Below are 22,606 nucleotides of genomic sequence, written 5' to 3' on the forward strand. Positions count from 1 at the left end.
TTTCTTTCTTTCTTTCTTTCTTTCTTTCTTTCTTTCTTTCTTTCTTTCTTTCTTCTTCTCCTCCTCCTCCTCCTCCTCCTCCTCCTCCTCCTCCTCTTCCTCCTCCTCTACCTCCTCCCTCTCTCCCTCCTCCTCCTCCTCCTTCTCCTTCTTCTAGAAGATCCAGTGAAATGTAAGTGTATTGGGAGGATGCTCTAGCTTTGTATAACTGAAATCCTTAGTTATATTCATGGGCATTGCATATTTTTATATGACATGAACCACAGTGAGGGAAACTAGGGCTTTTAATTGTAATAATTGATAATCAGTGGTGAGATAATATCTCAAAGGAGAAAAGAATAAAACAGGAGGACAAATTTCATTGTGATCTAATTTAATTCTCTTATTAGATACTTTAAAACAATTTGGTACTTTCAAAATGTTCTGAAAAAAATAGGAACATGATTAAGATCAAGATACAAAAGAGATAGGAGAAAGATCCATTGGTGCTGATAAATAGTCACTGAATTTAGATTTTAGTTTTGCAGAATCCTATGGAATAATGAATTTAACTGACTGTTCCTAAAGGTGGATTTAACAGTATGAGAATCACTTATGTTCTTCTACTAGAGTTAACAACAATTTGTTTTTGTTGCTAAGTTAATCGATTCTACCTTCATCTTTGTACTTCCTAGGGTTGGAACATTTTATGTAGAATGAAATGTAGTAATCATATCCTCTGTGTTGGCTAATTAGTAGTAGCTCTATACCTGCCATAGTTATAGACCAACTGATTCCTAGTGGAACACATCTATTTGGCCCCAACCATTATGTCATCATTGTAGCTAAAGGAAAAGTAAACCACTAGCATGAAGCATGGTGGTTGAGATTTAATTTCTAGGAAAATCACTTTAAGTTCTTTACAGAATGTATATGAAGTATAATGGTGAGTAATTTTTAAGTTTTTTTGTATCCTTGAGTCATTATATACCAGCAATACATAACAAGATCTTGATTAACTCAAGTACTTAGCAATTTGGATATTCTGGTTGATTTCATTTTGTAGATGACTGGAGGCTAAAAGGAAACTACTTGGGTTTCAACCATTTTCATAGAAAATCTTCTAATATGCTTTAATTTACCTTTCTGTTGTGGTAAATGCCATATACTAAATATATTTTCACCTTAAAAGTTATAATTCAGATCTTTTTCTCTTTTTTTTCAACCTATGGATACTCACTGTAGGGAGTAAGAAATGAAGGAGAATCTGCACTAACAGAGTCTATCTGCCTGCCATCCGTCCATCCTTGCTCCCTGTTTCTCATCTACTATATGCCAAAGTATGCAATAAATGATAAATAAGCCAGTATGTTCCTTGTCTAATGGAATTTAGACACAGACAAAAAACGAGTAATAAGTGACACATTTGCAGAAGGAAATAAACAGTGTAATAAAGATAACGGGCACTTCTGTTAGCCAGGGCAAGATCATTCCAGAGAGAGGGAACAATAAATGCAAAGGCCTGAAGCAGGACAGGACTTGGCATGTTCTAGGAACTGACAAAAGTCTGATGTAACTGACTGCAAGACATCCCTTGAAGTTGACACTGGCACTAAACCTGGTCATTTATTAATAATCATCTGAAGAATAAGCATGGGTTGTGACATTTAAATAATAACCCAATAATCTATAATTAGTAGGTCCATTAGAAGTTAGGAGTAGGTAACAGGTCAAACCTGTAGGGTAGGAGTTGAGTTCTGTTAATAACAGAACTAAAAGTTCTCAAAGTGCTGTTTTAGTGGGATGATACAAGAAACAACACGAGACTGCAAATAGCTTTAATCTTTTATCACTTGGGCTGACTGGAGACCAGTACCAAGAAGATTGAGACAGGTTATGTGGTGAGACAGTGCTGTGGTTATTAACAACGGTGTCTGCCAAGGTGCAACACTGGGAAAGCGCTATCACCTTGCTGACCTTGGAGTAGATGCTGTGTTACATAGGCTGCTTTTATTCTCCGAAGTTGAATTATTGAGAATGGCTTTAACAACTTAGTAAAACTTGTATAATGTTTGCTTTATACTAGACACTATTCTAAGAACCTTGCATATATTAACTAATTGCATAAATTAACTAATTTATTTCCTCAACAGCTCTATTGTTCCCATTTTACTGAGGAGGAAACAGAGGCACAGAATAATAGTGTAACTTGCTCTACGTCACATAGTCATTAACTAAGAGGTAGAGCTGGAACCTGAACTAGGTCTGCATCCAGAGGCTGCTATATTTTTATTCTCCTTGAGTGTATAAGGCCCTCCCACTATTCATTAATTTATTTATGCACTTAAATCTTTAAGTGCCCAATGCTAGAAATATATTGTTATGATGAATAGGGATGTTTGGGGAATATGTTTTAGCTATTAAGAAGGACTTACAAAAAGAATATATCTTGACTTATCTTTTGGGAGAATGATCTTAATCAGTAAGGTGATTAGCACTGAGCAATAGAACTTAACATGATTGTAGATTCATCTTGTATCTTGCAACTGTGCTGGGCTCATTTTTCTAGTTCTAAGTGTATCTTAGTGGATACTGTAGGATTTTCCATATACAAGACCACATCATATGTGAATAAAGATAGTTTTACTTTCTCCTTTTCAAAATGGATGCCTGCTATTTCTTTTTCTTGCTTAACTGCCCTGGGTAGAAAGAATCCCAGTACAATGTTGAATAGAAGTGGCAAGAGCAAACAACCTTTTCTTCTTCTTTATTTCAGAGCAAAACGTTCAGTTTTTACCAGTATGTATGAGGTGAGCTGTGGTTTTTTCATTGATGCTCTTTATCAGATTGAGGAGTTTCCTTTTATACTTGGTTTGCTGAGTGTTTTTATCACAAAAGGTGTTAGATTTTGGCAACTGCTGTTTCTGAAAGTATTAAGATCATTATTTGGCTTTCATCAATTATCCTATTAAATTGTTATTTGATTATTAATTGGTTAACTTTGATTGATTGATTTTATAGTCCTGGGGAAAATCTCACTTGGTCATGTTGCATAATCTTTTGTATATGTTGCTCTATTCAGTTTGCTACTATATTGCTAAGGATTTTGGGGTCTATATTCAAAAGGAGAATTGGTCTGTAGTTTTCTTCTTCTGGATATTTTTCTGTTTTTGGTATCAGGTATATCACATAGAATGAGTTTTTCCTTTCTCTCCTAGTTTTTGGAAGAGTTTGTGGAGAATTGGCATTAGTTTTTCTTTAATTGTTTTGTAGAGTTCATCAATGAAGCTAAAAAATCCTGGACTTTTAATTGTTTTGTAAGTTTTATGAGTACTAATTCAATCTCCCTATTTGTTATATGTTTATTTCGATTTTCTATTTATTATTTAGTCAGTTTCAGTAATTTGTGTCTTTGTAGGAATTTGTCATTTTATTTAGGTGACTTAATTTATTGGAATATGATTGTAGTATTTAAAAAAAATTTTTTTAACGTTTATTTTGAGACAGAGACAGAGATGAATGGGGGTGGGGGGGAAGGCAGAGAGAGAGGGAGACACAGAATCTGAAGCAGGCTCCAGGCTCTGAGCTGTCAGCACAGAGCCTGACACGGGGCTCGAACTCGTCAACTGCGAGATCATGACCTGAGCCAAAGTCAGATGCTCAACCAACTGAGCCACCCAGGTGCCCCTGTAGTATTTTTATATAACCCTTTTTATTTCTGTAAGATGATTAGAGATGTTCACTCTTTTATTCCTGATTTTAGTAATTTGAGTCTTCTCTCTTTTTTTTCTCAGTCTACCTTAAGATTTGTTAATTTTGTTGATCATTCCAGCAAACCAACGTTAGATTTCATTGATTTTCTCTGTTGTTTTTCTCCATTCTATTTCATTCATTCCTGCTCTTTATTATTTCTTTCCTCTTGTTAATTTTGGGTTTAGTTTGCTCGTCTTTTTTTGGTGTCTTATGGTGGAATTTTAAGTTATTTATTTGAGGTCATTTTCTTTTTAAACGTAGGTATTTTCAGCTGTAAATTTCCTTTAAGGACTGTTTCACTAAATTTCATCTCATAAGTTCTGGTGTGTTGTGTTTTCCTTTTCAATTATCTCAAATTGCTTTCTAATTCCTTTTGTGATTTCTTCTTTGATCCATTGGTTTTTAGGAATGTGCTGTTGAATTTCCATTTGTTTGTGAATTTCCCAAATACCTTCTGTTATTAATTTTTCACTTCATTCCATTGTAGTTGGAGAACGTTCATTGTGTGAATTTCAATCTTTTTTTTTTTTTAATTTCAATCTTTTTAAATGTACTGAGGCTTGTTTTTGACCTAACGAATGGTCTGTCTTAGAGGATGTTCCAGGTGTGCTTGTGAAGTGGAGTGTTATATAGATGCCTGTTAAGTCTAGTTGGTTTGTAAAGTAATGTTATGTTTAAAATTTTGAGGAACTGTCATTTTTTTTTCTAAAACAGCAGCACTATTTTATAATGTCACCAGCAATTTATGAAGTATCTAATTTTTCCACATCCTTTCCTAACATGACTAGCTATTCTCTATAATTTGCTTTAAAAGTGTATTTATTTATTTATTTTGAAAGAGAGAGAGAAGGAGACAGAGAGAGAGAGAGAGAGAGAGAGAGAGAGAGAGAGAGAGAATCCCTCTGTCAGCACAGAGCCTGAAGCAGGGCTGAATCCCACGAACTGTGAGATCAGCCCTTGAGCCAAAACCAAGAGTTGGATGCTTAACTGACGGAGCCACCCAGGTGCCCCTCTATAATTTTTTAATTTAGTTCTTATAAAGTAATTCATGTAAAGTGGTTTTGATTTACATTTATGCATTTCAGTTCTATTTCTCTGTTGATTTTCTGCCTAGTCACTTTATCCATTATTGAAAGTGGGGTATGTAAGTCTCCATCTGTGATTATTGGATTGTCTCTTTCTTCCTTCAGTTCTCTCAGTTTTTGCTTCAGGTCTTTGGTGGTCTGTTGTTAGGCTCATATATGTTTATAATTGTTATGTCTTCCTGATAAATTGACCATTTGATCATTGTAAAATGAATTCATTTGCCTCCAGTAACAAGTTTTTGGTCTTAAAGTCTATTTTGTCTGATATTTGTATGTATTCCATCTGTCTTTTGGCTACCATTTTCATGAGGTATTATTTGCTAGGGCTATCATAATGAAGTACCATAGACTGAGTGGCTTAAACACTAGACATTTATTTTCTCATAATTCTAGAGGGTTGAACTCTGAGGTGAGGGTGTTGTCAGAGTTGATTTCTTCTGAAGGCCATGAGGGAAGGATCTGGTTCAGGTCTTTTTTCTTGCTTGTGGATGGTCATGTTTACCTATGTTTTTACATCATCGTTTTTTTGCACTCTGTGTCCAATGTTTTCTTTACATAAAGACATCAGTCATTTTAGATTAGGGCACATCCCAGTGACCTCATTTTAACTTAACTGCCTCTTAGAAGACACCGTCTCCAAATGTGGTCACATCCTGAGGTATAAAGATTAAGACTTAAATGCATGAACTTTTGAGGAGGCACAGCCCGTGACACATGGTGTATCGTCTTTCATCATTTTACCTTGACCTCTTTGTGGTTTTGAATTTAAAGTGTGTCTTTTATAGACAGAATATGGTTAGAGTGATTTTTTTAATGCATTTTGCTAATCTCTGCTTTTTAAATTTGCTATTTGCTATTGTTTTTTATATGTCTTACATATTTTTTGTTTCTTTGTTCCTTCATTAATGTCTTTTTTTGGTTAAATAGATGTTTTGTAGTGTATTATTATAATTCCCTTTATATATATAATACATATATTAATTTTTTATTTTCTCAGTGTTGTCCTGGGAATTATAAATAATATCTCAATCTAAAACAATCTATTTTAGATTAATACCAACTTAATTTGAATACCAGGTAAAAATTTTGCACCAATATAGCTTTGTTTCCTCCTCTTTTCTTTGCACCACTATTGTGATACATATTACATCTTTATACATTGTATGCTCATCAACACAGATTTACCACTATAGGCTCTATTCAGTTCTCTTCTAAACCAGGTAGAAGAAGAAAGATTTATGCACAAAATATATTTATACTGTCTTTTATGCTTACTTATTTTGCTTAAAATTTTTTTAAATGTTTATGTATTATTTTGAGAGACAGAGACAGAGTGTGAGCAGAGGAGGGGCAGAGAGAGGGAAACACAGACTCCAAAGCACGCTCCAGGCTCTGAGCTGTTAACACAGAGCCTAATGTGGGGCTAGAACTCACGAACCGTGACATCATGACCTGAGCCAAAGTCAGATCTTATTCGACTGAGCCACCCAGTTGCCCCCTCCCACCCCAATTTTTTTTAATGTTTGTTTACTATTTTTGAGAGAGAGAGAGACAGAGCGCAAGCAGGGGAGGGGCAGAGAGAGAGGGAGACACACAATCCAAAGCAGGCTCCAGGCTCTGAGCTGTCAGCACAGAGCCCAACGTGGGGTTTGAACCCACAAACTGTGAGATCACAACTTGAGCCAAGGTCAGATGCTTAACTGACTGAGCCACCCAGGAGCCCCCTATCCTTACTTATTTTAGGTAGCTCTACTGGTGCTCTCTATTTCTTTGTGTGGATTTGTGTTACTGTCTAGTATGTATATATGTATGTATGTATGTATGTATGTATGTATTTATTTATTTTTTCCATTTCTGGCTCCAGGACTCCCTTTGGTATTTCTTGTGGGACAGGTTTGCTAGCAACAAATTCTTCCTTTTTTTTTTTTTTTTTTTGTTTGTTTCTCTAAAAATGTCTTAATTACTCCTTTAGTTTTTAAAGGTAGTTTTTCCAGAAATAAAATTCTTGTTTGGCATTCTCTCTACTCATATATGTTATTCTATGGGACCTGTGATTTTTAATGAGAAGTCAGGTATGAAATCTTTCTACTTTCAAAATTCTTTCTTTGTCTCTGTCTTTTGTCAGTTGATTTTTTATGTGTCTAGATTTGGATCTCTTTGGGTCCTGCTTGGAATTCGCTGAGCTTGTTGGGTGTGTCGATTAATGTTTTCCATCAAATTTGGGAAGTTTTTGGCCATTGCTCCTTTGAATATTTATTCTTCCACTGTTATTCTTTCCTCTCTTCTGACTTCACTCTCATAGTCATGCTTACACTTTTCTTTAATTTTTCAGGCAGGGTTCTTTCAGGTCTTTCTTTGTACAAACTTACAGTACCTGATTTAAAGTCTTTGTCTAGGAAGTATAACACTGGGGTTTCCTCAGAGGTAGTTCCTCTTGACTGCCTTCCCCTACCTTCTCCCGCCTCCCACCCCCCACTGTGCATAGCCATAATTTACCATCTCTTTTCATGTCTCTTAATTTTGTTGTTGTTGAAAACTGGATATTTTATTTTTTTAAGTTTATGTATTTATTTTTGAGAGAGAGAGAGAGAGAGAGAGCACAAGTTGGGGGGGGGGGCGGTGCAGAGAGAGAGGGGGAGAGACAATTCCAAGCAGGCTCCATGCTATCAGAGCAGAGATCATGACCCGAGCCAAAGTCAAGACTTGGACACTTTACTGACTGAGCCACCCAGATGTCCCCAAAAGTAGATATTTTAAATAGTAGAATGTAGAAACTATGGAGATTGAATTTTTCCTGTACCTGACGGTTTGTTATTGTTGCTATATGTTGTTGCTATTATTTGTTTGCTTAATGACTTTATCGAATGAATTCTGTAAAGTCTTTCTTGTTTGTCTTGTGTAGCCGCTGAAGTCTGTGCTCAGTTCAGTGGTCAGCTGCTGATTAGGCAGACAATTTCTTCCATTGTTCTTTTGTTCCTTCATTCCTTCCATTCTTTCTTTCTTTCTTTGGAGTTTGAAGTTTACTGAATACACTACAAGGTAGCAGGAGGCAGGACAGCGAAGGAGAGACTGTTTGCCAGGAGGCAGTGATGGAGGGGGCTGTAGTTAAGGGAGGAAGTGAGAAGGTATAGGAACATATGGAATTTTCCTTTTTTGGTATCTGTGCCCAGTTGTAAGTAGCCCATTGGTCACCTAGGGCTTATGGATATTTTGAGGTGGGTCACCTAATGTGTCTATTTTCATCTAGCCCAGTGGTCACTGTGGGCCCTTTTTCTTTACTCAGGTTTCCATTGCTCAAGTCGCTTGCCTAAAAGCAGCCTCTACATTCCCCCTGACAGATCTACAATGACACATCTTTGGCATTTGGGGAGAGGGCTCAAATTCAGTAACTGTTTCATGCTGGATGGGGGTGGAGTGCTGTCCCTACCCAAACTTACCAATCTGTCAGGGGTTCTGTGCAGTTATAGAACAAAGCATGGTATTATAGTAATGGGCTGATGGGTGATTTGAGTGAAATTCCTTGGTGGTCAGGTCCCCGGCATTTAGGGGTAGGGGATCCTCCAATGCTATTGGCTGGTATCCTTGTTGAAACATGATTTGTATATGGAATTGTTGGATTCACTCATATTTTGCTGCTAGATCAAGATGATGGCGGATCTGTGGGAACAAAAGGAAAAGGGGGGCCCACAGGAAGCAAGGCCTCTGAGAGTCAGGAGGTGTCAGGAAAGGTTCCTCTGCAAGTCCAAAACTAGTGCAGATTCGCCCTGAGGAAGCTGCTTCTGCCAATGGAGGCCTCAGGGGGACAGAGTGGGAGAAGAGAGAAAGAAAAGGGGTCCTTAGCCCTCGCAGGCATGGACCATCTCACCTGCTTACCTTCAGACCTTCAGATCACACTGGGGAGCCACCCTGGCCAGAGATCTTCAGTTGTCTGAGGAGTACTAGGCTTAGACCACCTAAGGTAGGAAGAGAATTTCCCTTAACTGTCTTGAGCCAATATATCTCTTAGTTTTGCACTGTGTGTGTTGGAACAGAATTCCCAACTCTACCTTAGCCTTCACTTCACTTTTGTGCAGAACCTGAAGGTTGGCTGTAAGTGAAACATTAATTAGGTCTTGTCAGGTCTTTCTTGTTCATGCACATGGCCCTGCACATGCATGTTGCCTTCTAGATTCCCAGGAATATGTTGGAGCTTTCCAGTATTCCCTATGGACATCTCTTTACCCAGTGCTTCTTTTTAAGTTTGGGGGTAGCCTCTTGTTTCCTCTCATGGGTATTGCCACCTCAGCTAGCTGTGATGTTAAAAAATTACTGCTAATTGTTTTTCCAAATGTCCTGAGGACAGGGCTTTTTGTACTGAGTAAGCTCCGAGGCAAGTCAAATAAGGCAAACCTGAAAATGCCGCTCTTCTAGGGCACTGCCAGGCAGGTTAAATAGTGACAGTTTTCTGGTGATGGAGCTCTTTCATAAACTTCAAATTCATTCTGCCCATTTCTGTGGCTTCTAGGTTGCTAGCTGTGAGGCTGTTGATTTTCAAGGTTGCCTTGGAACTGGTCGAGGTGGATGGTAATATGGCAAGTTAAGACAAAAGCTTACTGTTCTTACCTAAATTCAGTCATTTTTCTTGAATAATCATTCATCAAGCTCCAAGGCTTTGCTCAACTTGCAGGTTCTGAAAAAGTTGATTTTGAAAAAGTTGAATTTTTCCAGGGTTCTCATTTTTGGAGGTTGTATTAATCAGAGTTCTCTAGGAGCACCTGGGTGGTTCAGTCGGGTAAGTGTCCGACTTCAACTCAGGTCATGATCTTGTGGTTCATGAGTTCCAGCCCCGCATTGGGCTCTGTGCTGACAGCTTGGAGCCTGGAGCCTGCTTCAGATTCTGTGTCTCCCTCTTTCTCTGTCCCTCCCCTACTCGTGCTCTGTCTCTCTCTTTCTCTCAAAAATAAATAAAAATTAAAAAAATTTTTCAAAAAGTCAGAGTTCTCTAGAGGACCAGACCTATAGTATACATACTGCTACATACATATATATGATATAGGAAGGCCGATAGTTTAATTCCGTCCAAATTTGAAGGCCCAAGAACCAGTAGCACTGATTCCAGGGGCAGGAGTAGATGGATGCTCCCGTTCAGGCAGATTGGATGATGGAGTGGATTACATGATGCCCACTCAGATTGGTGAGGCGAACTTCATTTGCTCTTTCTTCTTTTTTTTTTTTTTTAAATGTTATAATTGTTCAGAAGGAAACAGAACATGAGCAGGGGAGGGGCAGAGAGAGGCAGACACAGAATCCAAAGCAGGTTCCAGGCTCTGAGCTGTCAGCACAGAGCCTGACGCAGGGCTCAAACCCACGAACTGTGAGCTCACGGCCTGAGCCGAGGTCGGACGCTTAGCTGACTGAGCCACCCAGCTGCCCCTTTTGCTCTTTATTCAAGGGCTATTTTTTTCTGGAAACAGCAGAAATAATGTTTTACCAGATATCTGTGCATCCCTTAATCCAGTCAAGTTGACACATAAAATTAACCATCAAAGAAGTGCTACTTCCTTACACACATAATTAAAAGTTTCTAATAGCCACAATAAAAAAGTAAGAAGAAAGTAGTGAAATTAATTTTAATTATGTATTTCATTTAACCAAATATAATGAAGATATTTTTATTTTACAATGTAAAATTGATATAAAATCAATAAGGAGATATTTTACATTTTTTTTCTGTACCAAGTCTTTCCATATTTGATACATACTTTATACTTCTAGCACATCTTAATTTGGAGGGCTCATGAAGGGCTCATGAAAGGCTCAATTGGCCACATGTGGCTAGTGGCTTTTGCAATGGCCAGAACAATCTTAGGAGGCAGAAGAATGGGTAGATGTGTTGAAATTCTAGCATAGAAATTCTAGTAAAAGAAATCCTTGCCCAGTTGTGTTGAAAGGGAAACATAATGGTTAACTATGACCATGTCCACCATCTACTTCTTCCCCGTTACTGTCTGTGGTAGATTGAATAATGGCCCTGAAAGATGTCAATGTCCTTATTCCCAGAATAAGGGATATGTTACCTTACATGGTAGAAGGAACAATGTAGATCTGATTAAGTTAAGGAGTTTGAGACAGGGAGAGTATCCTTTGTACTTACAAGTGTCCTTGTAAGAGAGAGGGAGGAAGATCAGAATCAATAGTTTGAGCTATGACAATGGTAGCAAGAGAGTGGAGTGGTGTGAGCAAAGAGGCCACACCTTAAGGAACACAGATGGCCTCTGGAAACTGTCAGGGGAAAGGAAACAGGTTCTCACCAGAGAGCCTCCAGAAGGAATCAGTCTTGCTGACCCCTTGACATTAGCCCAGTGACAGTGGTTTTAAACTTCTGACCTCTAGGACTATAAGATAACAAATTTGTGTTGTTTTGAACGCCTAAGTTTGGGGTCATCTGTAATAGCAGCAACTAATTTACCACCTTAGCAGGCAGAAATGGCTATAGAAAGTTTGGCTTCGGGGCGCCTGGGTGGCGCAGTCGGTTAAGCGTCCGACTTCAGCCAGGTCACAATCTCGCGGTCTGTGAGTTCAAGCCCCGCATCGGGCTCTGGGCTGATGGCTCAGAGCCTGGAGCCTGTTTCCGATTCTGTGTCTCCCTCTCTCTCTGCCCCTCCCCCATTCATGCTCTGTCTCTCTCTGTCCCAAAAATAAATAAACGTTGAAAAAAAAATTTTAAAAAAAAGAAAGTTTGGCTTCATATATAAATTTTTGTTAATATTAAAGAAGTCATGTTCTGTGTATGTTAAGGTCCACATCAATTATTTCTTTAGTTTTTATTTTTTTGAGAGAGGGAGAGGACAGGGGAGAGGCAGAGGGAGAGGGAGAGGGAGGGTCTTAAGTAGGTTCCACGCCTGGTGTGGGGCCTGATGCAGGGCTCAGTCTCCTAACTGTGAGATCAAGACCTGAGCCTAAATCGAGTCAGACACCTAACCAACTGAGCCACCCAGGCTCCCTGTTCCATATCAACTCAAGCTTTGCGTCACTGATTGAAGTACTCATTTTTAGTTTCAGCAATTTTATACTTTAGATGAATTTTCACAGGGGCAGAGGATTAAACCATTACTGAGAGACAATTGCCAGAAATTTCAGGGTAGCTCTAGAATCTATATATTTATCTCTAAAATTCCAGGAACACGGTGTCTTCTTGGTGAGATAGTTTGTTTTCAGCTCAATCAATTCTTTCTGAAATGGAACCACACTTACAGGATAGATGATAACACAAATAGGTTCTGAGGTTTTTTCTAAAGGAAACTGCAGAACTTAAAGCATGATTTGAAATCATGTAAATTGTGGAGTCTTTTCTGAAATGATGACTTCCTTCCCACCAAATAGTTCCATAATTCTTTATATTTTTGAGTTTATTGAACTCAAGCCAGGCCACAATAGTAAAGTGAGTACATTCTTCTTTAGTGTTGTGTTCAACCTATAGGCCCAGCTTGAGGCTGAAATTTGCACTTCTTTGAGTAAAAATAGGGTTTTTGAATTCTAGGACTGTAGTTTTCCATTGTATTTGGATATACTATTTCCAATTTACTAATGTAGTGTTTTGTAAGCCACTGAGGGAAAACCAGGTGCATCTGTCAGTCTTCTTAACTACAGAATAAAAGATTTGACTGGAGAAATAATTTGGTTTCTCTGACATTGGTACCTAATTGAATATTTAGTTTGTTTTGTTTTGATACACATTCTGCTTCCGCATCTACTAAATATCCCTAAACTGTTGCAGATTGGTTTATAATGGTATGAAAAAAATGTACAATATTTGTTACTTCCTTTGTCATATAATGAGACTGACCTGTGATATTTAGAGCATCAGTTCTTTGTCAATGAAGGCTGGACTTTTAATAAGTTTCCTTTTCCATTGCCTCAAACTGTTGAAAACCTCAAACTGTTGAAAACTTTTTCTCCTCCCTTTTTGTATGTTGTCATATTGGTAAAAAGTATTTTTCCATGTTTAAATTTTTTTAAATGTTTATTTTTGAGAAAGAGAGAAAGAGAGAGAGAGATATCGAGCACAAGTGGGGGAGGGGCAGAGAGAGGGAGACACAGAATCCGAAGCAGACTCCAGGCTCTGAGCTGTCAGCACAGAACCTGATGCAGGACTGGAACCCATGAACCATGAGATCATGACTGGAGCTGAAGTCAGACATCTAACCAGCTAAGCCACCCAGGCACCCCATCTTTTTCCATGTTTAAACCATACTTAACATTTTTCTTAATGGCAGTGTGTTAGGTTTTATTTGTTGCCACCATGGCTAAGTGGGTATTGAACATTTTTTCTTGTTGTTACTGCTAAAAACTTCAAGCTGAATATGCCTAGATGCCAAGGAATGCTGCATTTGGCCTCTGTGCTTTACCTAATAGCCAGTGCTCAAACTTGGCCACACATTGGGATCCCTTGGGAGTTTCAAAAACGTCACCTATGTACCACCCCCAGAAATTCTGGAGATATGGTCTGGGCATTGGAATTTTTAAAAGTTCTCTAGATGATTCTAATGTACAGCAAAGTTTGAGAACTGCCACTCCACAAAGTGATCCCCAAATTATGATGTATGAAGTACACTAGGGAACTTAGGAAAAAAAAGAAAGCAACAACAATATTTTTAAGACTAGTTTTTGCTTTACAACAAAATTGAGAGGAAGGTACAGAGATTTCTCATATACTCTCTCTTCCTATACTATTATCAATATCACTGTCCAGAACGGTACATTTTTACCCAGGATGAACCTACACTGACACATCATAATTACCCAAAGTCCATAGTTTAACTTAGGGATGTACATAGCATTGTGTATCCTATGGGTTTAGATAAAAGTATAATGATATGTATCCATAATTATATCATACACAATATTTTCACTACCTTAAAAATCCTCTGTTCAGTCCCTCCCCAACCCCTGCAACTACTGATCATTTCATTGTCTCTAGTTTTGCCTTTTCCAGAATGTCATATAGTTGGAATCATACAGTACATAGCCTTTTCAGATGGGCTTCTTTCACTTACTAATATGCATTTAAGCTTCCTCCATGTCTTCTCATGGCTTGACAGCTCATTTCTTTTTGACGCTGAATAATATTCCATTGTTTGGATATACTACAGCTTGGGTAATTATGAATAACCAAAGTTTTGGCAATTATGAAGAAAGCTATAATAAACATCCACGAACAGGTTTTTGAGTGATGTAAGTTTTTAACTCTTTTGGTAAATAATGGTGAGTGCAATTGCTTGGTCATATGGCAAGATTGTATTTAGTTTTGTAAGGAGCCACTAAGCTGTCTTTTAAAGTGGCTGTACCATTTTGCATTCCTGCCAGCGTGAGAGTTCTTGTTGCTGCACATCCTTGCCAGCATTTGGTGTTGTCAGTGTTCTGGATTTTGGCCATTCTAATAGCTGTGTCCAGGGAGATGAAAACAAACAAACAAACAAACAAACAAACAAACAAACCCCCAGATTCTTGGGCCTCACACTCAAGCATTCACTTCCAGTTCTGGGGCAGAACTTTGAAGCCTGCAGTTTGAAGCAGCATCCCAGGTGACTGTTGCATTTGACCTGTGGGTCAGATTTTATTTTGATTGATTGATTGATTGATTGATTGATTTTTAATTTTTTAAAACGTTTATTTTTGAGAGAGATAGAGACAGAGTGTGAGCAGGGGAGGGGCAGAAAGAGAGAGAGACACACACACACACAGAATCCAAAGCAGGCTTCAGGCTCTGAGCTGTCAGCACAGAGTCTGAAGCAGGGCTCGAATTCACAAGCTATGAGATCATGGCCTGGGCCGAAGTTGGACTCTCAACCAACAGAGCCACGCAGGTGCCCCTATTTATTTATTTTTAAGAGTTTATTCATTTTGAGAGAGATTGAGACAGCACGAGTAGGGAAGGGGCAGAGAGAGGGAGAGAGAGAATCCCAAGCAGGCTCTGCATTGTCAGCTGAAATCAAGAGTTGGACACTTAACCCATTGAGCCACCTGGGCACCCCAGAATTTTAAAAGGAGGTCGGTCTTCCAGGGATAAGGTAGGTGAGTCACATGTACACTTCTTCTGCAGGTTACCATAATCTTTTCTTGCAGTCAACCTGCAAGGTATATCTCTTCCATATATCATCTTGATACTTGTACAATTAAATGGCATTAAAATTACCCCAAATAATTAAAAAAATTTTAATGTTTATTTATTTTTTGAGAGAGAGAGAGAGAGACAGAGTGTGAGCGGGGCAGGGGCAGAGAGAGAGGGAGACACAGACTCCAAAGCAGACTCCAGGTTCTGAGCTGTCAACACAGAGCCCGACGCAGGGCTCAAACTCACAAACGGGGAGATCATCACCTGAGCTGAAGTCAGACACTTAACCGACTGAGCCACCAAGGTGCCCCAAGTTTTAATCAAAACTCAAGTCATACTTGATACAACTTTTTTGGCTGGGTTTAGTTATTTGCATCACTGTACTTCAAGTCTTTGCTCTACAAGCTTTCACGGGACCTGTAGCTAGATAGGGAACCAAAAGAACATAAAGTGATTTGGAAACAACCTTAGCTTTATGACTGTATGGTAAATGGAACACAACTTTAGGCATTGATGGTGTGGAATAATTGAAAATCAGCAGCTAACTGGTCAGTATGACTTACAGTCTTTAGTAGTGTGGGAACTCTTCATCCTGAATCCTTAGCTTAAAGGAAAACAGCTGGAGAGAGGGACATTCCAGGGACCACAGACATGAACCTCAAGTCAGACTCTGTTTCTCACATACTGGTGACCAGAGTTCACATATTTTTCTTTTTAATCATATTTGTACCCATAGATGTGTTATCAATCATGGCATTTGAAAAATGAAAGAATTTAAAAATCGGGCCTAGCTGATAACTGGGAAATACACTTTACCAAAAAATTAGATTTATAAGTAGTTCTTTGTTATTTGTTGTTTTAAGCAAAAAAGCTGAGTTTTAGAAGTGTATGTGAACATATCAACTGCATGATTGAAATATAGAAGGGATATATAGAAAATAGAGACAAATGTCTTATTTAGTGTTTCTTCCTGATGAGTGTAATAGAGTGGAGCACAGGACTTTTCCAGACTTTTAACAAAAGAAATGCATGTTCATGAAAAAATTGTTAAAAATATACAAATGTGTAACTTAGTAACTAAAAGTTTTTTGAAATTCCACTCCTTAGCAGTAACTACTATTAAAAGTTTGGTGACTGTTTCAGCAAAAGATTTTATTAAAATAACTCACTAATGCATCTTTCTTGAATTGCTTCCAGGGACATATATAGTTATTTTGTCTTAGGATATAATCAGTGATAATATTATGATTTTTTTTAAAAAATATTTTTTTAACATTTATTTATTTTTGAGAGGGAGAGAGAGGGAGGGCAAGTGAGCATGAGCGGGGGAGAGGGAGACACAGAATACGAAGCAGGCTCCAGGTTCCGAGCTGTTGGCACAGAGCCCCACGTGGGGCTCGAACCCACAAGCTCTGAGATCATGACCTGAGCCGAAGTTGGACGCTTAACCAACTGAGCCACTCAGGTGCCCCAATAATATTATGGTTTTGAATGAAAAACTAAACTTTAGAATTCAGTTAAGTCATATTGTAAACATTCCCAGCGTGAGAATTTTTGAAAGCTAATCACCTGCCTATTTAGGTCTCTAGAGAAATTTTGCTTTGTTGGATGTTTGCTTGGCTCTCCTCCCTACACCTCTCACTCCTCCACCACATGGTTACTTGCTGCATCCATTTTCCTTCTGGAAGTTCCACAGTGCAGGTGCTGCTGATGGGGAGCTCCCCACAATTTGTGTTGTTCTTTGGAGTGGATATTTCAGCCCTTGCCACTGACTGCTTCTCAACTCCATTATCCATGAATTGAACAGTTACATTGACGAGCGCTGAAGTGCTCTATATGGTGTCACTAGGTGACAGATGCTATTAATAAATAGTTTGAATGTTTTCTCGAGGAAAATGAAGCACTCTACTAAATTATCAGCAACCTTTCTTACCCCTCAAGTTAATAGCTTGGGTTGTTGTGGTCAAACTCGCATGTTTAATTAAGAAGGGTTGGGGGGAGGGGTGCTTGGGTGGCTCAGTCGGTTAAGTGTCTGACTCTTCATTTTAGCTCAGGTCATGATCTCACAGTTTATGAATTCAACCCCACATCAGGCTCTATGCTGACAGTGCAGAGCCTGCTTGGGATTCTCTCTCTCTCCCTCTCTCTCTGCCCTTCCCCCTGCTCTCTCTCTCTCTCTAAAAATAAATAAATAAACTTAAAAAATTTTTTTTAAAAAGAGTGGGGGGAAATTTATTTATTTATTTTTAAATTTTTTTTTTCAACGTTTATTTATTTTTGGGACAGAGAGAGACAGAGCATGAACGGGGGAGGGGCAGAGAGAGAGGGAGACACAGAATCGGAAGCAGGCTCCAGGCTCTGAGCCATCAGCCCAGAGCCTGACGCGGGGCTCGAACTCACGGACCGCGAGATCGTGACCTGGCTGAAGTCGGACGCTTAACCGACTGCGCCACCCAGGCGCCCCTTCGGGGGGAAATTTAAATGTAAGGGTCATTCTGCAAAAGTTATAGTAAATTAAAAGATAGGTATTACTAATGTAAGTTTCCTTTTTTGTGTGGAAATTCTGGATTAGTTATAGGAAAGATTATAGTAATCTGCAGGAGAAATGTATGCGTGATTCACCTACCTTATCACTGGATGGCACTGTGGGCTCATGAACTGCACTAGAAATAGGCTGTCCTTGGTGGCTGAAATCTTGTGCTACCATCTTTCTGGAGAAGGCTTTTTATATTCATTTCTAATGTTTGTAATTGCGCTTGTTACCTGTTGCCAAATACACATGAAAATTTATATTGTGTTTATTAGGTAGAACATTTTAATCTGAATGCAAAATGTATTTTTTTCCTTATAAGGTAAAACCTCATTTCTTTGTTTTTTGTTATTTAATTTTTTAATGTATGTTTATTTATTTTTGAGAGAGTTAGCACAAGCAGGGGAGGGGCTGAGAGAGAGGCAGACATAGAATCTGAAGCAGGCTCCAGGCTCTGAGCTGTCATCACAGAGCCTGATGGGGGGCTTGAACCCACAAACCGTGGGATCATGACCTGAGTCGAAGTTGGATGCTTAACTGACTGAGCCACCCTGGCACCCTTTAAATTTAATTTTAAACTTGTTGAATTATTTTCTCTCATTTGGTAACCTTTCTATTTAGACTATAGAGTAGTGGTTAGGAGCATGGACTCTCCAGCCAGACTGCTGAAATTTAAATCCTCAATATGCTACTAAGTAGCTAAAGACTTGTGCAAGTCATAAAATGGCTCTGTCTCAGTTTTCTCATTCATTAAATGGGGATAATAACACTGTCTGCCTCCTCCAATTGCTATGAGGATTAAAATAGGTTAATACATGTAAAGTGCTTACTGCAGAGTCCATTACATAGTAAGCACTAAATAAGTGTTAACTTTTATTATTGTATTATCATTATTATTGTTGTCTCTCCTTAGTTTTTCCTGTTTTGTTTCCTTTCCTTGTCCCCCCCCTTTTGCACACTCTTACCTTATTACTGCCTTTCTTAACCTTACATGTCCAGACATAGGAGCTATATTGGTTGCAGCAGAGACTGTTTTTTTTTTTTTTTTTACCCAAAGCTTTTACTTTTGAGTAAGTCTTGCAATTATTTATTTAATTTTTTTCCAAAAATAATTTTAAAAAAGATTTTTTTAATGTTTATTTATTTTTGAGAGAGAGAGAGGGAGAGTGAGCATGAGTGGGTGAGGGGCAGACAGAATGCAAAGCAGTCTCCAGGCTCTGAGCTGTCAGCACAGAGCCCGACCTGGGACTCGAGCTCGTGAACTAGTGTTGCGATTAATTATTTAGAATATAACCATTAAGGGGTGCCTGGGTGGCTCAGTCGTTTGAGCGTCCGACCTCGGCGCCCGTTCATGATCTCGCAGTTCGTGAGTTCGGCCCCGTGTCGGCTCCATGCTGACGGCCTGGAGCCTGCTTTGGATTCTGTGTCTCCCTCTCTCTCCGCCCCTCCCCTGCTTGTGCTCTGTGTCTCTCTGTCCCTCAAAAATAAATAAAGGTTAAAAAAAAAATTTAGAATACAACCATTAAAAAGTAAAAATCTTGCTACTGCTTTTTTTTTTTTTTTTTAAGTTGAGGGAACGTGTGTGCTAAAATTAAGCTAAAAATAGTGGTGACCTATTGCTTATGTCATTATACAGGCGAGGCCCGCGGATGATGGTTGGAGCTCAGACTAGGCAGTGGGCTGAGACCACTTGTAAGTCCAGGAAATACTTTCAGTCAGCTGCAGTACACGCCTGAGAATTGTGAGCAGAAGTACTCGGGCTCACCTTGAGTTCTTTTACTAAAAGCACTCAGTACCCCCTGAAGCTAACATAACACTGCATGTTAACTATGCTGGAATTGAAATAAAAAATAAAATAAAATAAAATAAAATAAAATAAAATAAAATAAAATAAAATAAGAAGAACTCTGTTACTCTTGAGGTCCAGGTCTTTAGCATTAGATCAGTGAAAATCAATATACAGAAAACAAAAAACTCGATGTAAGTTAGCACTGCTAGTACACATTACTGAATATAGGTAAAACTCTTGCTCTTTTTGTTATTGTTCTGCCTTGTTTTTGTTTTCAGTATTATCAACAAACTGCTTTTAAGTTTAGCTGGGTCATTTCCTAAGCTTTCCCATGTATACTGGAGAATGTCCCATGGAAGTGGGAGCATGTCGAAAATCAGAGGCAAAATGTTTCACGGGTGACCAAGAATAGTATTTGGATTCTACCCCAACTCAACATTTATATATATATATATCTATATATCTATATATCTATATATATATATATATATATATATATATATCTTTTTTTTTATTTGTTTTTGAGAAAGACAGAGTGCAAGCAGTGGAGGGACAGAGAGAGGGAGACAGAATCTGCAGCAGGCTGCAGGCTCTGAGCTGTTAGCTCAGAGCCTGCACGGGGCTGAAACTCAGGAACCGTGAGATCATGACCTGAGCCAAAGTCAGACACTTAACTGACTGAGTTACCCAGGCGCCCCTAACTCAACATTTATATTCAGAGCAATCAAAAACACACAACAGTGGCTTTCCTCCTTTTTATCAACTTGGTCCCCTTTTCTCATGTTACCTCAAACATGCTTCTGTCCTTGCTTTGTTCTTCTCCTCTGTCCCTCTCACCTTCTTTCCTTTCTATTTCTTTCTTCCTGTTGCTTTACTATCCTTGATTTGTTGCCACAGTGAAATTGAACATATGATAATTTGGGGACTAGGATAGAGTTCCAAATACTTGTCATTTTGGGTCATGTCGAAAAAAAGAAAAGACCAGGAATCATGCTGAAGTAGGTCTGAGACTGAAGAGAAATGTAGCGAGAGGTGGAGGAGAGAAGATAGAATCTGAAAAGCGGTGTGTATTGGCTCCTGGCACTTGGTCAGATTGCCCCTTCCTTACGGTGGTGGTGATTACTGGCAGGACAGTATTCACATCTACGGAACCAGTCGATGGGAACTGTTTTAGGAACTTCCTTTGGTGTGCATTCCTCCCCAGATTTTGTCCTCTGTCTTTGTTCTTGGGACTGTGGAAGTGGTTTCTGGAAAATGCTTTTCTTCTGGTGGGTGGGACTCTGATACTCATGCCCCAAGGGAAGGGAGGGATAAATAAAAGCATTATTGTCTTTGGAAGCACAGACCTATGTATTAGGGCAGGCTAAGCATGGGTTCATCTGTGTGTGAACCCATGTAATGTGACATGAAAGAGAATTTTTCTGACCACTATCATATCTGATTTCATGTTCAGACATTCTAGTCGAGAGTCATTTAATCAGAGGTTTGTCTCGTGTCAGAATTTTTGTGCTCAGGGTTTCAAGATAGCTGTCAAATATCCATTTGCAGACAAACCAAAGCCTTCAGAGTTTTGAAAAGCAATGATGATCTTTCCCCCCCTAGAAATAAAAATCCTCAGCTTTTCATTATTTGTTTCTTAAGGGTATACAGTTAAACAATGCTCTTATCATTTAAAAAATATCTATATTTGCTAACTGTTCAATTTATGACTTGAAAACCATCACAATGTTCTTGTTTGCCTAAATACCACAATGACTAAAATAGGGAGAAGAAGGAATCTGTAGATGGTATTTCACTTTGTCCAACTGTGTTGAATTTAAGCCTGGTCTTTATTTTTAATTATCAAGCAAGCACAGTGGCTTAGGTTTTTGGTTTTTGTTTTTGTTTTTTTTTCTTTGTTATCACCTAAGAGTTGTTTTGAATACATTATGACTGTAAACCAGGAGTTGCAAATACTTAAATATGCCAGGCAGGTTATTAAAATGAGTGAAGTGAGCCAGACAAGGAACAATAGTGGTGGATATGGGCTAGGAAGGGCTTCGTCACTCCTCACTCCAGCATTTGCTGTCATGTGAGATTGTGGTCCCAAGTGTGGGGTGTGCTTGTAAATGTTCAACTTGCTTTCTTAAAGCAAAAAGAAAAAAAGAAAAAAAAAAGAGCAGCGATTTGTAGCATTTGCCAATTCTCATTGTGTAAATATTTCCACATGGCTGATTTCAAGCCTCTAATACGATCGTTACTGAACATGTTTGGAGGAGATGCTAACAATCAACTCTGCGGAGCCAGTATAAGCCAGTTCCACCATACTGGCCCAGTATAGCCAGATCTTCAATTTTTGAAGTAAAACATTTGAATTTTTATATAAAACTTTTTAATTTTCGAAATGCTACGTAGCCCAGACAAAATGCAGTTGTGAATGGAATCCTGCTCACGAGCTGCCCGTTTGCAACCTCTGGAGGTAAACTGCTGATGATTTGTCTTAGAAATCTCATTAGAAATCAATTTTTGCTGCTTTATAGTCTACCTGAAGATTTAATCAATGGTTTGATTCATCCAAACATTGAATTAAAAAAATTTAATTCCAATAGAATTAACATACAGAATTATACTTGTTTCAGGTACAAAGTGTTGATTTTAATCAGTGGTTCCACTGCTATTTTTCTGAACCAGCAGTGTTTTAAAGTGTGTTTAATATTTATAAAATTTAAAAAAATTTGCAGGTCAGAAACTTCTTTCATGAATAAAAACAATCAATATACCTGGAATTTCTAAAGCTGACTGACCTGTTTTTGCCATCTCTGGGAATTGTTTTTCCTAGATGGATTATTTGTATGAATGAAAGATGGAGAGCATCAATCTAATAGAAATTACTAAATTGTTGTAGAGTAAAACCCCATGTGAGCTCTTTGGTCTGTATTTGCTTGGATAATATTTTTTTTTTTTAAGGATAATTTTTTAGGATTCTTACATTTGAGTATTTTCAAAGTGCTTTTACCATGTTATTGTGAAGTTATACGAACAGGGCTATAAAGAAGTTGGTTATGTTTTGCAAACCTGAGTCAGGGTTCAGAACTTTGTAGTGAAGAACTAGGCTGACCCTGGGACTCAGGATCCAAATATCTTTCCACCAAACTGCTGAGGATATCAAAAAGATTCAAAGACTCTGCCCTCTTCAGAACTGTCTAGCCCTCCAATTGTGGTTAAGGAGTAGGTGGAGGATGTGGCTAAGAGAATGATCATTGTCTGATGAATATGAGGATTGACACAACAAAGCAAAGTGGATCCTTAAGGGCTCTATCGTATTACAGTCCTCTAGCAGAGAAAAACAGATTTGCGGATACGTTAGAATGCAGATCATATGCAAATGTATGAAATTA

The 22,606-nt window shown here is 38.5% G+C and overlaps 1 protein-coding gene across 2 annotated transcripts in view; it reads left to right on the forward strand.

Moving 5' to 3' along the window:
- SUGCT (succinyl-CoA:glutarate-CoA transferase) overlaps window positions 1–22,606 on the forward strand; it is a 775,778-nt gene that overhangs the window by 145,655 nt on the left and 607,517 nt on the right. The gene's annotated exons all lie outside the window — the stretch shown is intronic.

Source organism: Herpailurus yagouaroundi, unplaced genomic scaffold (genome assembly GCF_014898765.1).
Source record: "Herpailurus yagouaroundi ecotype Mexico unplaced genomic scaffold, PumYag 100, whole genome shotgun sequence".
Taxonomy (NCBI): Eukaryota; Metazoa; Chordata; class Mammalia; order Carnivora; family Felidae; genus Herpailurus; species Herpailurus yagouaroundi.